Consider the following 6054-nt stretch of genomic DNA (forward strand, 5'->3'; position numbering starts at 1 on the left):
AGCAGGTCTAGACCGTACTCTGTGATGTTATTTACAGAAGCCCAACAGTTCCCACCAAGAGCAAGCACTAGGCGAAAGAGGCAAGGAAAAACTTCCTTTTAAGAGGCAGAAACCTCGAGCAGAACCATGGCTCAGGGTGGGCGGCCATTTGCCTCGACCGGTTGGGTGAAGGTGAGAGAGAGAGAGAGAGAGAGAGAGAGAGGGGAACAGAGAGAAAGAGAGAGAGAGAGGAACAGAGAGAAAGAGAGAGGGGAGGGAGGCAGCCTGCACAACATACACACAGAGGTACAGACAGTGAAGGTGATGTTGCTATAGACTAAATGAAAAATGGTACAGATATTTATAATAGTGTTAATGATAACAGTCGCAACGTTAATGATTATAATAACAACAATAACAATAAGACTAGCAACAATAGTCGTTGTAGCAGAGGGTGTCGAGCAGGAACACGGGGGCAGCAGGTGACCCGCAGCCACAGATCCAGACTCCACAGCTCCAGAGCCAGAAACACCTGCAGGAAGTGATAGGAGGAGAGAGGAGAGGGACGAGAAAGCACAAGACTACCAGAAAGGGGAGAAGTTGTGTTAGTAACATGCAATAATGGGATGAGGTTGCATACAGAGGGAGAGAAAGTAGAGGAGAGAGGAGCTCAGTGCATCATAGGAAATCCCCCGGCAGTCTAGGCCTATAGCAGCATAACTAAGGGATGGTTCAGGACTCACCTGAGCCAGCCCGAACTATAAGCTTTATCAAAGAGGAAAGTCTTAAGCCTACTCTTAAATGTGGAGATGGTGTCTGCCTCCTGAACCCAAACTGGAACCTGGTTCCACAGGACAGGAGCTTGATAGCTGAACGCTCTGGCTCCTAGTCTACTTTTGGAGACTCTAGGAACCACAAGTAACCCTGCATTCTGGGAGCGCAGTGCTCTGGTGGGGTAGTAAGGTACTATGAGCTCTTTAAGATAAGATGGTGCCTGACCATTAAGTACTTTGTAGGTAAGAAGAATGATTTTAAATTCTATTCTGGATTTTACTGGAAGCCAATGCAGAGAAGCTAAAACAGGAGAAATATGATCTCTTTTCCTGGTTCCTGTCAGAACACGTGCTGCAGCATTCTGGATCAGCTGAAGAGTCTTAACGGACTTTTTCGAGCAGCCTGATAATAAGAATTGCAGTAATCCAGTCTAGAAGTAACAAATGCATGGACTAGTTTTTCTGCATCATTTTTAGACAGGATGTTCCTGATTTTCGCAATATTACGTAGGTGAAAAAAGGCGGTCCTTGAAATTTGCTTAATGTGAGACTTAAACGATATGTCCTGATCAAAGATAACTCCAAGATTCCTCACAGTGGTGCTGGAGGCCAGGGCGATGCCATCCAGGGAAACTATATCTTTAGATAATGCGTCACAGAGGTGCTTAGGCCCCAGAGCAATAACTTCAGTTTTATCTGAGTTTAACATTAGAAAATTACAGGTCATCCAGGTTTTAACATCCTGAAGGCACATTTGAAGTTTAGCTAACTGATGAGTTTCATCTGGCTTGATCGATAGATATAACTGAGTATCATCTGCATAACAATGAAAGCTTATGGAATGTTTCCTGATAATATTGCCTAAAGGAAGCATATATAAAGTGAAGAGGATTGGTCCGAGGACAGATCCTTGAGGAACTCCATGAGTAACTTTGGCGTGCATGGAGGACTCATGTTAACATGTACAAACTGAAATCGATCTGATAAATAGGACTTAAACCAGCTTAGAGCGGTTCCTTTAATGCCAATGAAATATTCCAGTCTTTGCAATAGGATCTGATGGTCAATGGTATCAAATGCAGCACTAAGATCTAATAAAACCAGTACAGAGACAAGTCCTTTGTCTGATGCAATAAGGAGGTCATTAGTAATTTTCACCAGTGCTGTCTCTGTGCTATGATGAGCTCTAAATCCTGACTGAAAATCCTCAAATAAACTATTGCTCTGTAGAAAGTCACACAGCTTTTTAGCAACTGCTTTCTCCAGAACCTTAGAGAGAAATGGAAGGTTAGATATAGGTCTATAGTTGGCTAAAACATCCGGATCAAGTTTGGGCTTTTTCAGAAGAGGTTTAATTACAGCTACTTTAAAGTACTGTGGTACATAGCCTGTTGATAAAGATAGATTGATCATATCTAGTATAGAGGTGCTGACTAAGGGTAAAACATCTTTAAGCAGCCTAGTCGGGATGGGGTCTAAGAGGCAGGTTGATGGTTTAGATGAAGAAATTATTGAAGTTAGTTGGTAAAGATTGAGGGAAGCAAAACAGTCTAAACATGTATCTGGTTCTACAGCTGTTTCTAAGATTCCTGAGTTTAAAGATAAGTTGGTGCCAGTTGAGGGCAGGTCTTGGTGAATTTTGTCTCTAATAGCTAGAATTTTATCATTAAAGAAGCTCATGAAGTCGTAACTACTGAGAGCTATGGGAATACTTGGCTCAATAGAGCTGTGACTCTCTGTCAGCCTGGCTACAGTGCTGAAAAGAAACCTGGGGTTGTTCCTATTGTCCTCTATTAATGACGAGTAGTACGCTGCTCTGGCATTACGGAGGGCCTTCCTATAAGTTTTAAGACTATCTTGCCAAATTAAACGAGAATTTTCCACTTTAGTGGAACGCCAATTCCTCTCAAGGTTCCGCGATATTTGCTTTAATTTGCGAGTTTCAGTATTATACCATGGAGTTAACCGTCTTTGTTTTAGTATTTTCTTTTTTTAGAGGGGCTACAGAATCGAGTGTCATTCGCAGCGAGCCTGCAGCACTATCAACAAGATGATCGATTTGGGAGGGACTGAAATTAGCATAGGAGTCCTCCGTTACTTTGTGACTTGATAATGAATTTAGAGCTGATGGAATCGCATCCTTAAATTCAGCTACAGCACTATCAGACAGACATCTTGTATAGAAATTTTTGCCCAATGGCGTGTAGTTCAGCAATACAAACTCAAAAGTTATCAAACAGTGGTCGGACAAAGTGGAACGCCAATTCCTCTCAAGGTTCCGCGATATTTGCTTTAATTTGCGAGTTTCAGTATTATACCATGGAGTTAACCGTCTTTGTTTTAGTATTTTCTTTTTTTAGAGGGGCTACAGAATCGAGTGTCATTCGCAGCGAGCCTGCAGCACTATCAACAAGATGATCGATTTGGGAGGGACTGAAATTAGCATAGGAGTCCTCCGTTACTTTGTGACTTGATAATGAATTTAGAGCTGATGGAATCGCATCCTTAAATTCAGCTACAGCACTATCAGACAGACATCTTGTATAGAAATTTTTGCCCAATGGTGTGTAGTTCAGCAATACAAACTCAAAAGTTATCAAACAGTGGTCGGACAAAGAGGGATTCTGTGGGAACACCACTAAATGTTCAATTTCAATACCATAAACCAAAACAAGGTCGAGGGTGTGGTTAAAACAGTGAGTCGGTTCATGAACACTCTGAGAGAAGCCAATGGAATCTAACAGAGAGATAAACGCAGTACTAAAGCTGTCATTCTCAACATCCACATGAATATTAAAGTCCCCTACAATAATAACTTTGTCCGTTTTAAGGACTAAAGTTGACAAAACTCTGCAAATTCAGATAAGAATTCAGAATACGGGCCAGGTGCTCGGTACACTATAACAAAAAGAATTGGTTGCAGTGATTTCCAACTTGGGTGCGAAAGACTAAGAACAAGACTTTCAAATGAGTTATAGTTTAGTTTAGGTTTAGAGCTGATTAATAGGCTGAAGTCGAAGATAGCTGCAACTCCACCTCCTCGGCCTGTGCCTCGAGGAATGTGAGTATTAATATGACTGGGAGGGGTGGATTCATTTAGGCTAACATATTCTCCATCACCCAGCCAGGTTTCAGTAAGACCAAATAAATCAAGATCATAATCATATTAGTTCATTTACTAGTACACCTTTAGAAGAGAGAGATCTGATGTTTAAGAGTCCACATTTAACTCTCCTATTCGTTTGCACTATTGTTCTTGTGGTTTTAATTTTTATGAGGTTTTTATGCACAGCTCCTCTTCTGTTTACCTTTTTAAATAATTTCGATGGTCGGGGGGCAGACACCGTCACTATAGGATTTTCACTAAGTAACTCCTGAAATGGAGGAGCAGAGAAGTGTGTTAGACTGCGACTCTGCGTAGGGTTTTGGGTGGGTAACTGCTGAAAAAGAAGGGCAGAGAAGTGTGTTAAACTGCGACTCTGCCTCCTGGTCTCAACTCTGGGTTGTCATGGATTTGGTCCACTAATAAACTTGGCCAGATTTCTAGAAATGAGAGCTGCTCCTTCCCAAGTGGGATGGATGCCGTCTCTCCGGATCAGACCAGGTCTTCCCCAGAAAGTCTGCCAATGATCAACAAAGCCCACATCGTTTGCTGGACACCACCTCGACAACCAGCGGCGGAATGACGACATGCGGCTATACATGTCATCACTGGTCAGATTTGGCAGGGGTCCAGAGAAAACTACGGTGTCCGACATTGTTTTTGCATATGTACACACCGACTCAACATTAATCTTAGTGACCTCCAATTGGCATAACCGGGAGTCATTACCGCCGACGTGAATAACAATCTTACTGTATTTACGTTTATCCTTAGCCAGCAGTTTCAAAGAAGACTCAATGTCGCCCGCTCTGGCCCCAGGGATGCACTTAACTATGGCCGCTGGCTTCGCTAAATTCACGTTTCTCAAAATGGAGCTGCCAATGATCAGAGTTGGTTTCTCAGCGGGTGTGTCGCTGAGTGGGGAAAATCTGTTAGAGACGTGAACAGGTTGATGATGCCCCGTGGACTTTGAATGCTTACAACTTTTCCTCCTTCGGACAGTCACCCAGCCCCCCCTTCCTGGCTGCACAGGAGATGCCGGAGGACGGCTACCAGAGGCCAACTCAGGCCGTTCCGCACCGACTACCGGGGACTGGCTAGCTACAGTAGCTAAAGACTGATCTACCAAGGTGCGGAGCCGGACTTCTAAATCACTGAGCCTCACCTCCATGTCTATAAATAAACTACACTTATTACACATACCATTACCGCTAAAGGAGGCAGAGGAGTAACTGAACATCTGACACACCGAGCAGGAGAAAGTAGGAGAGAGAGAGGGAGAAGGAGAAGCCATCGCTAGCTGCTAAGCTAAAGTACTGTAGCGTCAGCTACCAAAACTTTAGAACAACTATGAGATTGAACAGCAGTCACTAGAAGATGGAAAGAACTGTGAGTGCTTAGGCAAAATTACTGTAAAGAATAAGTGTTTAGCGGACGGTTGGCCGCTGTAATCAAACAAATGTAACTGTTATTTAGCGAGAGCAGCACAACACGGTACCAACACACAAGCACCAGAAACGGAAATGAGTCGACACGCTTACCGCAATACGTCAGCTTTGATTTGTCAATAACAAATCAAAGCTGCTCGTTCAGCCACTAAACGTCAGTGATTTCCTGTCAGAGCACAGCAGCATCCAGAGAGAGTAAAACAATGAAGGAAAGAGCAGAAGATGGAGGAACAGCAGCACTCTGTTCTCTTTATTCTTCATCTTTATTGGTCTGTCTGCTTAATGAGCAGCAGGTGGCGCTCAAACACAGTCTGACTCTTCAACAAAACCTCTGGAAGCTCTGTTAGACTCTGAAGGACTGAGAGTGAAAGTCTGGAGGTTTCTTTTGACCCCAAACAGACTCAGAGGCCAAAGAGTGGGCTTTTGTTTTCCACAAGTGATGCAGTTCATTAGAAAACATGATATTTAATAAGGAATGTGAGAGTGAGAAGACGATAAAGAGGTTTTCCACCTTTAAATCAGCTTCCACCGCTTGTTTTGGTGCTGCTGCACAGACGAGATCAGAATCTGAAGTAGAAGTTAAAGGTTTGTGACTGCAGGATCAAAACAGGACGTTTCACTTTCATCATGCTCCTTTGAAAACACAACTTTTCTCTTTGATTTCTGATCAGCTCGGAAGTGACGGTCTGTGGTGACAGCGGTGATGAGGTCATCATGAACATCATCCAATCCCTCAGCCTGGGTCGGCGGG

Source organism: Micropterus salmoides, unplaced genomic scaffold, assembly GCF_014851395.1.
Source record: "Micropterus salmoides isolate LMB-PRFRI ecotype aquatic unplaced genomic scaffold, ASM1485139v1 Ms_hic_scaffold_4164, whole genome shotgun sequence".
NCBI classification, from domain to species: domain Eukaryota; kingdom Metazoa; phylum Chordata; class Actinopteri; order Centrarchiformes; family Centrarchidae; genus Micropterus; species Micropterus salmoides.